Here is a 12,439-nt window from a genome sequence, read left to right as displayed (position 1 = left end):
GAGCATTTTCGTGAGAAATAGTAAGGGTCCACAATAGCTCCGTGATACAGACCTTAGGCTCCACGTTAACTAGCATGATGCAGAGGTTATGTTTCTTCCATTTGTAAGTACAAGACAAATCAGTGTTTTGGTTAGTCCCCCTTTCCCCCAAGCACCTAAGTGACAGATTAAAACCCCAAAAGGGCATTATTTGCCTAGTTGTCATGAGATTAACTCACATAATCTCTTACCCTCTTCCCAAGAACAAGAAATTCAAGATTTCTTCCCCAAGAATTCACACATTCAAATTCCAATTTGAAGATTTCTTCAAGATGTCATCTAATTAAGGTATCTGGGGTATTCATCAATTGGTTTTTCTACCTATTGAGCCCAAAAAACCTCTTTTGGTTTAAAAGTATGAATTTTATCATATTTTATGAAATTATCCATGCATCTTATGAATTTTAATCCCTGTATTTCTTAGTAATGTGAACTCAAGAAATGTCAATATATGTTCCCATGTTAATCAAGATATTTCATCTTTTGAATTCCAATTTCTATGTCGTGCTCCATTTATTGTATGTTAAACCATCAAGTTATGACTAAATCATGTGTAATTGTTATCCTCTTAAGTATAAAGCATCACCATGTCCAAATTCTTGTAAATTATCAGGGTATTAAAATATCTTATGTTTTTGGGTCTTTGAATTATGACTTTATGTCACTATTTTAAGTGTTGTTATTGAATTTTGAAATCATTCAGTGTTGGCGGGTTATGAACACCTGATGAGTGGTGATTTTACCACTCATTCACACTCATTATGCATGCACATTACCTTGTTGTGAATGAATAAATGATACAATATCTATGGATAGATGCTCTAACATCTACTCTTTGAAGGCATAAAGTTGAGGAGACCAAAAGATGTGGATTGGAGCTGAAAATGATAAAAAGGGAATAAGAAACAGTGCAGCTAAAGACCTGGACTACATTAGCATTAGTTATTTTGACCTCGGTCCACTATCCATGGCTGCGGTTAGTCAAGACGGTCAGAGTAATTCAATCATGGAACATAAATACAGTTACATGGTCACGGTTGCAGAAAGCTATGTATGACTGCGGTTAAGCGGGAAGATGCCCAGGGACATATGTAAAAGCACTTGGATGCATCTCAAGCCATATTTAAGCTGAAACCCTTTTTGCTTTAGGATAGCTTAGCTCATAAGATATTTTGAAATTCAAGACTTGAAACCCTAATCTTTGGAAAGTATGAAATTAACTTTGAAGGCTAAATTTCTTAGACTTTTAGTGAAGAATGAATGCTTTGGATAATCCTTATGGTATTTATCTCTTTACTTTCCTCAAGTGTAGCTACGTAATTTAGTCTAGGTATTATATTGAACTAGAGTGTATTGTGTGTAGGTATTGTTGTTTTTGCATGGATTTTAGTTGTTAAGTATGGATTTCACCATTTCTTAAGCTTAAGGGTTGGAATTCGATCGGTGAAACCCCCAAATCTCCAAATAGGTTTGATGGGTGAAAGCCCAAAACTCTAGAAACCCTTTGTCATCCTCGAAAGAGGGAGGTGAACATTATGTAACCCATAACGTCCTCAAAAGAGGGTTATAGTGGGACAAAGCAATTGTGAACAATTGACCCTGTGGTTTACTACCTTTTGCAATCTTAGAAATAAGTGTATTAGGAGTGTAAATTATGTCAAGAGCATTATCCTAGAAATAAGGATGTTTTATCTAGTCTTGCATGATTTTGAAAATATGTACACTTGTTAGGTGCTCGAAAGAGCCTACGGGTGATATTGTTGTATTTTTATTGAAATATTGACCCCAATGAACTTTAACCTAGCCTATCCTTTAGTTAATAACTAAATTTCATGATGAACCAACATCAACCCACATGCATTACCCCTAGGTAGAAATAATCCCAAGATTTCTCTCAAATCTTGAATTCTAAGTTAAAGTTTCATTCACCTAGTGAGCATTAAAGTAGTTTGTGAAGAATTCCCAAGCAAATTCCCCCATTTTACTCAACATGTCATTTTTATTAGCATTTCGGGTAATCTCTTAGTAATTTAAGCATCCATAGGGTTTGAAGTCTATAGTTCACTCCTCGATATTTCATTTCAATTTAAATTTGGTTACTTAACAATAACCACCCCACTCCTAATTATGGGAGTGAGTTGAGCATTATTAAAATATTTCCATTACCGGGGAGTAAAATATAGATTTTGCTTGTGTGGTGTCATTCTTACTTGGGAACACCTGAAGTGGTGTAATTTACTTTATTTTTTGTTTTGGTATCTTTTGTAGGTGATCAAAGTGTAAACGGATCAATGAGCGATAACACAAGCAATATGGTCCCCCTCGATGCCCCTCTTTATGATGAAGGCTAATGAAATAAGGCAGGGCTAACAAGTGTAATTCACATTCTGCCAACCAACGGGAATAGAGTGTTTCATGTGACTAGCATTATGCTTTACATGTTACAAATGAAAGGGTTGTACAGGGGTCAAGCATATAAGGACCTAAATGTCTATTTGAAGAACTTTGTGGAAGTTTATGTGCCAATTAACATAGCACATATTACACAAGAATCCATCCGGCTTTGTCTATTCCTATTTTTACTAATGGGTGAAGCGGTTTTATGGCTTCACTCATTTCCACCTGGCTCAATTACATCATTGGAAAAACTTACTGTGGTGTTTCTTGATAGATACTTCCCACCATAAAAAATGCTTCAAAACCGAAATGAGATTGTGAACATAAGACAAATGAATGGAGAACCATTATTTGAAGCTTGGGAGAGGTTTAATTGAAAGTTATCCCAATGCCCAAATCATGAGGTCCTAGAAAAGATGCTCCTCGATATTTTCTATATGGCTCTTAATCCATTGAAAAAATGGTGGTGGACAATGCGGCGGGCGGTTCTATAATGAGAATGCATCATCTTGCGGTATTTCAATTGATAGGAGAAGTATGAAAACAAAATTGGGGGTGGTATACCCGAGACAATGAAGCTTTCAAAACCTCTTCTACCACAATGATCAAATACAATGAGAAGAAGAAAAGGAGGAAAACATGGCTAAAATAATGACCCAACTTAAGCTCTTGATAAAGCATGTTATGGGTGCACCTACGAAAGCGGTAAATGCCGTAGCATCCAAATCTTATGAAGAGGATAAAGAGGCAAAGAAGTTGGATGAATAAATTTGGTACTTGGAAAAATATTCGGTGGGTTCCTACCCCATCTATCAAAGGCAAGATAGGAACCATGGTTGGGTGGAACGTGAGCAGGATTGAGATTGGAGAAAATGTGAACGTGACTATAACCGCTCTGTCCCTCCTCATGATCATGCTAAAGTCAAGGAATGTAGTTCTATTGACCTAGAAAATTTCAAGGCCGAGGATATGTTAGCAATGATCTTGAATAGAGTAGAAGGCACGGATAAGATGGTTCGTGAGTTGAAGGGTGATTTCTCTTAGCTCTCTCAAACGGCAGTGTTTCACTCCACCTCTATCAAGCAATTAGAGACCCAGGTGGGGCAAATATCTACACAATTAAATGCTAGAACTTGAGGTGGACTTTCGAGTGACATAATTGCTAACCCTAGGATTGACGTGGAAGTCCTAGCAATTGTCACAAAGAGTGGAAGAGCACTTGAGGAACCTTTTAGAGAACACATGAGTAAGAATATGCCCAAAGCCAAAGCAAAAAAGGTGATGCCTCAAAGAAAAGAGGTAAATGATGAGAAAGAGGTAAACAAAAGTGATGAGGAGGTAGTTAAAGTAGAAGCGACATAAGTTAAAGCAAGACTAACCATCCAAGTTACTCCCTGGTTTCCTCAATTTTTGCATAAAAAAGAGGAAAATGACAAAGTGAGGAAGTTCACGGCCAAACTTAGCAACCTATCGATAAACATCTCATTGCTTGAATCTATCCAAGAGATCTAGGGATATGCTAAGTTGATGTATAAGAAGAAACTTTTTAAAGGTGATACTATTGAAGTCACGCATGGATGTAGAGCAATCATGGATAATAAGGTTGCAGAAAATAAAGATGATCCCAGAGCATTCACAATCCTTTGGATAATTGGGATGCATGAGTTTGCAAAAGCTCTATGTGACCTTGGTGCAAGCATCAACTTAATTTCTTTTGTCATATACAATAAACTTGGTCTAGATATCCTGACTCCAACCTTTATGTGTCTCTTAATGGCGGAGTAGTCTATAACAAGGCCAGTGGGTATATGTTTTGACGTTTTTGTAGAAATGGACAAGTTCATTCTCTCGATAGATTTCATTGTATTGGATTGTGAAATGTACCAACAGGTGCCTATCATTCTTGGTCATCCTTTCTTAGCCCCCAGGAAATACATTGTTGATCTAAAGCTGGGGGAGATAAAATTTAGAGTGCTAGAGGATGAGGTCTCTGTCAAAATTTGCAAATCAAAGAAGCAAACCACGAAGTTGGAAGTAGTATCCGTGGTAGATGCTAAAAATGAGAAGATGAATGAAAAGGAGTTCGAGGACCCACTTTGAAAATGAAGGAAGGAATAAGTCGTGCCACGATGATAACTAAGGCGCTAGGTGGGAGGTAACCCATAAATACTATGAAAGTGTCTCATATCCTTTTTTTGTTGTTATTATGTTTTTCTAGGATAGATGTTATCTTGAGCATATGAATAACCCATATATTTGTGACACTATGGAGTGTGTCGGATAAGCTGAATAAGGGAGAAATATGGTAAAATAGAGCAAAATACTGAATAGGGGAAAATAAGGGAGCAGAATTGCTCTCGATTACCACGATCGTTGTCCCCAAATAGAATCATGGTCGCGCGAATGTCTACAATCGCATTCCCTGACCGCGGATGCAACAACTTCTACCATTTAACCCCTAGGTGCCTTCATTTCCCTTACACTCCCTTTTTATATTGTATGCTCTAATTTAGGCTAATTTTTAGTCAAGTTTGTGAGCTCAAATAACATCCTTGCATTCTATTGCATCAAAACTCCTGTAGGTGACATGAATCCATATATTTACCTATGAAAATAAGTCATAAAATAAATGATCAAGGAGGGCCTTAAATGTTGATTTTTATGCTTCCCATGTTGTCATATTAGGTATTGGTGTGATGTTGGCTATTTTATTAGGGTGTACACACAAGTGGGGGAAATTATGAGTAGCCAACTTTGTGTGAAATAGGTATACAAATGAGATATGCACACCAAATGTTTCATAAAATGCTATTATTACTTTTTAATACTTGTATTTGCTTTCTAAATGGCATTTACACACTTGTGAGTATTGTTCTAATAATCTTCATATGCTTCCAGATTGTAAAACATACTAGTAGCCTAAATTTGGAAGAAATTTGTACATATAGAGTTGACATAGAACTAGCCTCAGGTAGCACAAGCACGGTAATAAACCGCAATTATGGTAATGTGAATGTGGTCTTGACTTGCGATTGCGGTAACCGAGGACATCTTCCTACAAGGCCAAAAAATCCTGCATTTCTAAATTTTTAGGCTAGAACCACCAAGCACCTAGTCCAATGAACTCTATTTATTAATCTAGCACATTTTGCATTATTAAAATATCAACAAAAGATATAATGTGTGCTTAGTTCTTTCAGGATGACCTCATGGATAAGTATGATCACATTCGATTCATGGAATCCGAGAGCCACACCCTTTACTACAGGGATCTTCCAAGGACAAACCTACTCATATAGAGAGGAATTTTCTTGGATATGGTGATGGAGAAACTACCAGTACTTCAAGAAAAACATGAAGCCAAAGGGTGGCGATGCTTTGCCCCAAATTAATACATTGAAAATGAGCAATAAGTCCATGAATTCTATGCAAACGTCGGTGAAGTCTCTTTTTTGGACCCACTCAATATGACTATCAAGATTCGGAGAAAGCCGATGAAAGTTGGGGATAAAGATATCAATGATATTTATAGGATCAAGCAGGCAGATACGGGTGAATTTAAGGTGAAGGGGTGTAAATCGAGGAATTGGTTGTCACATCGGTTATGCCCGGAAGGGAAGTATCATGGACCAAAACTAAAAGAAACATTTTTATGAATGACTTTACCACTGAGGCTCGGATATGGTTGCACATCATTTGTTGCTGAGTTTCTCCTTGCACCTATATGATAGTAGTCCCGACATTGCATGCTAAGATGGTTGCATGTATTATAGAAGCATCCCTCTAGATATTGGTCAGTTTTTGGTTAATGAAATAGATCATAACAATGTCCAATGCGATATGCATCTATTCTTTCCCTCCTTAATTATAGAGCTTTTAAAAAGAGCGGGGGTTGAAGAGTATGTTAGTGATACATAGGTGTGCCCTAATGCTCCCATTTACTCCTTGAGGATTAGAGGTGAGGGCGCACCCAGCAAAAGAAAGAAAAAGAAGATCGACTTGGAAAAGTTAGCATGCAGTGAGCCTGATTCTCATAAGCCAACTACCATATGACCTCTCAAGGAAATTGGAGTAAATATTGCAACCATCAAAGAGCTTGTGTCCAGTTTTCCCCAAGGATCGGGAGAACCTTCCACCACTCATCATTTTTATTTGCATGTACCGATTAGTAGAAGTACAAAGAGGACCAAAATAATCAAGAAGCTACCATTTATAATCTTTAAAAGGCCTAGTCCTCTTTGGACGAGTCACACTGAGACCTCTGGATCGTACATGAAAAATAGTTAAAAGGGGGCAAAAGAGGGATGAATTCTTCATCAAGATTTAGAAGGGTGTGAAGGGTCTATGGAAAGTTATAAGGCCCCAAGATAGAGTTCCTGTCTTGCTTCTCCTTTACCTCCGAGACCAAGGAGGACTCAGAACTACTCTGAACTAACGTACTCCCTTCAGCGGAATCAAGAAATCTAAAACCTATCCTAGCCAAACAATACATATCACGAGCTGATTCTTTTCTATCATTCTCTACATGAGCTACAATACCCATAGACAACCTTCAAAGAGCATCGGCCACAATATTGGGCTTGCCCAGGTGATACAACACACTGATATCATAGTATTTTGGCATCTCTAACCATCTTCTTTGCCTAAGATTCAACTCCCTTTGAGTAAATACATATTGCAGGCTTTTGTGATCAGTAAACACATCAACATGAACACCATAAAAATAATGTCTCTAGATTTTCAAAGCAAAAACTACAGCTGCTAATTCAAGATCATGGGTTGGGTAATTCTTCTCATGAGGCTTCAACTGTCTAGAGGCATAAGTTATAACTTGACCCTTCTGCATCAACATACAACCCAAACCAACTCTAGAAGCGTTAGAATACACCATAAAACCATCAGTAACATTAGGTAAAGCTAACACTAGGGCTAAAGTGAGTCAAATTTTTCAACTCCTAAAAACTCTTCTCATAGGCATCTGTCCACTAGAACTAAACTTTTTTGGGTCAACTAGGTCATGGGAGACCCAATGGAAGAGAAGCCCTCAAAAAATAATGGTAGTAACAGCTAGACCCAAGAAACTCCTAATGTCAATAGCTTTTGTCTTTTGGGTATTGAATCTAATGCCTTCAGTAGAAACAATATGACCTAGAAAAGCAACTGCACTTAGCCAAAATTCACACTTGCTAAATTTAGCAAATAATTGATGATCTCTAAGAGTTTGCAAGACAATTCTAAGATGGTCAGCTTGATCATCCTCTCTTTAGGAAAACACAAGAATATCATCTATGAATACAATGACAAGTAAATCAAGATATTGCTTGAACACTCGATTTATGAGGTCCATGAAGGCTGCTGGAGCATTCGTTAACACAAAGGACATGACAAAAAATTCAAAGTGACCATAATGGGTTCAGAAGGCTGTCTTTGGAATATCACACTCTCTCACTTTAAGCTGATGATAGTCATATCTAAGGTCTATCTTTGAGAAATAACTTGCACCCTGTAACTGATCAAATAAGCCATTGATTCTAGGAAGAGGGTACTTGTTCTTAATAGTTACTTTGTTGAGTTGATGGTAGTTAAGGCACATACGCAATGTACCATATCTTATGGACGAATAGAACAGGTGCACCCCACGGGGAAACACTGGGTCTGATAAAGACTTTGTCAAAGAGATCTTTGAGTTTCTCCATTAACTCTTTCAGTTTTGTGGGAGCCATACGATATGGAGGAATGGAAATAAGCTGAGTGTCGGGAAGAAGATTAATCTCGAATTCTATTCCTCTATCAGGTAGGACCCCTAGGAAATCGTTTGGGAAATCATCGGGAAACTCATTAACAATGCTAACTAACAGAATAGTCAGAGTCTCAGACTTGGGGTCTTTAACTCGAACTAGGTGATAGATGCAACCTTTCGAAATCAACTTCCTAGCTTTGAGGTAGGATATGAAATGGCTCTTCAGAGTTATAGAACTCCCGGATCACTCAAAAATGGGCTCATTAGGAAACTAAAACTTGACCACTTGGGTACGACAATTTATAGACTCATAGAAGGAGTAAAGCCAATATATACCCAGAATAACGTCAAAATCAACCATATCTAACTCAATCAAATCAGCACATATGACCCAATGAATGACTGTGACAAGACACTTCTTATACACTCGCTTAGCAATAATAGATTCTCCTACCAGGGTAGAAACTGGAATAGGCTCAAGAATCCATTCAGGGTCCATTTCAAAATTTACACAAATCAGAGGTGTCACATAAGAGAAACTCGAACCGAGATCCATCGATATATATATATATTGAAATGAAAGACACAGAGCATACCAGTGACAACATTTGGAGAGTCCTCCTGTTCCTGGTGAGGTGGTATAGCATAGAAATGATTCTGCCATAAATCGCCAGCAGTACTATAAGAGGCGCCCTGAGGAGGAACTGGGTGGACTACGGGAGCAGGGGCACTGGTAGCCTAACTTTGGGGATGAGCATCTCGACTCCCCTGTCTAGTATACGGAAAATCTCTAGTCAGTGGCCTAACTTTCCATAACCAAAGTAACCCCTCTGATCAAAAAAATACTCGCCAAAATGATCTCCACCACACTTGGCACATAAAAGAGGACGAGGTCGGTTACTTACCCTTTCCTGAGACTTGGATGGGATAGGACTGTTCCCCTGCTCCTGCCTGCTTATCAGGTGTAGGAGCACTAACTGAGGAAGGGACGGTCATAAACGGACATCTCTGGAATTAAGGGTGGTTCCCTTCATGGAATCTGGACCAACTAAATCCCTGTTGCTCTGATTTGGATCTTTTATTCCCTCTTACTCTCTCCCTCTCTTTCACCTTATCAGCTTCAAACTATTCGGCATGTATCATCAACCGAGAAAGGTCCATCTTCCTGTTAAGCATAGCGGATATACACTCTTTTATAATATAACTCAACACACCGGTCACGAACTTGCTCATGATGGTCCTGGAGTCAGCCATCATACTAGCAGCATATTTGGATAACTGATTGAATCTAAGACAATACTCCTTAACAGTCATGAAGCCTTGTCTCAAATTCATGAATTCCTCTATCTTTTCTTCCCTCATCTCAAGAGAAAAGAATATGTCGAAGAACGCATCCTGGAATAACTGCCAAGTTATGGGAGCGGCATCCTCCCCTCTACTCTTACTCCATATCTCTACCCAATTATATGCAACATCGCTCATTCGATAGGCAGCCAATTCAACACTCTCCTCCTTAGTCATATGCATAATCTAGGTGATCTTTCTCACTTTATCCAAGTACATCTATGGGTCTTCACCTACCTTCGACCCATAGAACTCAGGTGGATTCATCCGCATAAAGCCACAAACTCTAGCTATAGCAGAATTATTCTCTTGCGAAGGAAAAATAGTAGCCTGGGCGTTAGCTTGAGTATTGGCGGTAACTGCCTGGGCTAGCACTAGAAAAGCTGCTCGGAATTCTGCATGAGAAACATGCTTGTTCAATAGATCAATGGGTTGAGGTTTCTCATTGTTTCTACGAGCTCGACGAGCAGGCATTTTCTATTATAAGAGAGCATGAGTTAATCACGAATAAAGAGACAGTTGTGGGCATAATAAACTTTAGAAAGAAAGAAACAACTTTTCCTAAAAATGTCCCATAGCCTCTTGCAAGTAGATGCAGCTTGCTACACATCAATGATCAAGAATCTACGTAACATAGCTTGTTAGACTTCCTATGACCTAAGACTCCTTAAATCTTAGGCTCTGATACCAAGCTTTGTAACGCCCCAAAATTTCCATCCCAAGATGTCATATGGTGCTTAGGGCTACACGTAGCCCCAAGCTAACTATCGAAGCCAGAAACTACCTCAAGGAACTCAATTCAACAATAGTCATGCATAGTAAAGAGATATATCGCATCTGGTCTAAGAGAGATACTGGAGAATACTAAACTGTACAACTAAAATATATATTGAGTGTCTGTACATACCATCCCTCTAATCTGACAAAGCCTCTATACATCAAAATCAAGGAGCCTTTGGGGCAAACCCCCAACTGAATCAATAGTACTGAAAGCCATAACAACAGAATGATATCACAAAAATATAGACACGATCCTCAAACCATGAGGACTCACCATTGAGGAATTGATAACGCGGCTGGGGATGAGTACTTGAACCTACATTATGAGAAAATGTAACCCATAGAAAAATATGTGGGTCAGTACTTTGGAATGTACTGAGAATGTGGGGGTGCATGCAACAATGTAAATATCATCATCAACTTCATGAAAATATGCATATGTACAATGATGGCTCACTATTGAAACATACTTTTCATGATCTCATAGTAAATAAATCATATGATAAAAACCTCATAAATCATCATAAACAACTCAACTCTTCAACTCAAGACTCGGAGTGACTCGGTAATTCAAGAAACTCAACTCTTATCCACATGGGAGGTTCTTACAAATGACATAAACCATGTGAGCTACATGGTGTCCAACATTTTTCCCTCCTATAGAGAGAACCCCACATCAGCAAGAGCGTTGTACTCTTACCAGGGAGTACAACCTCAATTTAGTGATCACAATCTCATACTCGTCCTCTGGCCCACAAATATCAATACCAATCCTACGGTGGCACGTAGTTTTAGGGGAAATACGACATTTCTCACTCGATGCTAAATACTACTCCCAAACACAAGCTCAAAATGTGTTAGGAAATCCACTACAAACATAAGAAGGGTCTATCATGAAGATCAAATCAAATCTCTTTATCATTTATCAAATCATAATCAATTTGTGGATTCCTAACTTGACTGAAATCAAATTAATATTTCTCAATTTCAAAATGTATCAATTCATTAAATCATGGCAACACTAATAACTTTGAGAAAATATCAAGACTCATTGTAACATCTCAATCTCATTAATCAATATACTCAATAATCCAATTTGTCATAAGGAAGCTTAAAAATTGACACATATCTTTAAAGCACTTGAAATATCAACTCATGGTAGATATATGAAATTCACCTTATTAAATATCAAGTCATAACTTGGAAATAGTAAAATAATCATGTATAACAAAGCTTGAACAATTTATATTCTCATAGTCTCATGATAAAGTAATTGGGGTATAAACCCACTTGCAAAATCATATAAATCCATAATAGAAATCAAAGCTTTGGGCACAAGAATTAAAGGATTGCTCTTATTCAAAAGCCCACATACCTTAATATTTAAATTGGATTAATTTTAGTGCTTGAGACTCTATCCGCACTTGTAATAAATGGTTCTCGAAGCCCACACTATGATGAACTTGATTCTTGAAGAAATATTGAAGATTTATGAATGATTTTTGGAAGATTAATGTTCTTGAATGAAACACTAAATATATTTTCTTAAGAGAATTAGAAGAGAAAATGAAGAAATTAGGGTTTGGATGGGGATTCTCATATATAGGGGCCTCCAAAAGATGTAAAAAGACCAAAATACCCTTGAAAAAACGTACTTTAATTACTAAAAAAATAGCTGACAACATTTGTGACAAGTCGTTAGACTTGTGACAAGTTGTCACAAAATGTCATCATAAAAGGGTGGAATTTATAACTTTCTGCTTTAGGTTGACGACATTTTGTGACAAGTGGTCAGACCTGTGACAAGTCATCATAAAATTTTGTCACAAAATGTTGGAATCTGCTTAGGGTGACAACATTTTGTTACAAGACGTCAGACTTGTGACAAGTCATCACAAAATGTCTTCACACAATTTCCAGGCTGACACGCTGGAGTAAAATAGGCATAACTTTTTGCTCCACTATCAGATTTGGGTGAAATTTGTACCGATGAAAAGATAATTCAATTATCTATATGTTGGTGGGTCATGAGATCAAAATTTCTTAGTGTAACAAGATATATGCTCATTTAAAATTTCTATGCCAAAATCCTTCTCAAGAATTCAATCGGTAAGGGATGTTTTGATTCACCTAATTGCT

General features: G+C 37.7%; 1 non-coding gene across 1 annotated transcript; it reads right to left on the bottom strand.

Annotated features, from left to right (window-relative positions):
• Window positions 1-2,738: 2,738 nt before the first annotated feature.
• On the bottom strand, window positions 2,739-2,842 carry LOC124897401. Its single transcript, XR_007054122.1, has one exon. It is a non-coding gene; the product is annotated as a small nucleolar RNA R71 (small nucleolar RNA).
• Window positions 2,843-12,439: the final 9,597 nt, after the last annotated feature.

Source organism: Capsicum annuum, chromosome 3, assembly GCF_002878395.1.
Source record: "Capsicum annuum cultivar UCD-10X-F1 chromosome 3, UCD10Xv1.1, whole genome shotgun sequence".
Lineage (NCBI taxonomy): Eukaryota > Viridiplantae > Streptophyta > Magnoliopsida > Solanales > Solanaceae > Capsicum > Capsicum annuum.
The sequence above is the reverse complement of the archived record's forward strand: the minus strand, read 5'-3'. Positions and strand labels throughout refer to the sequence as shown.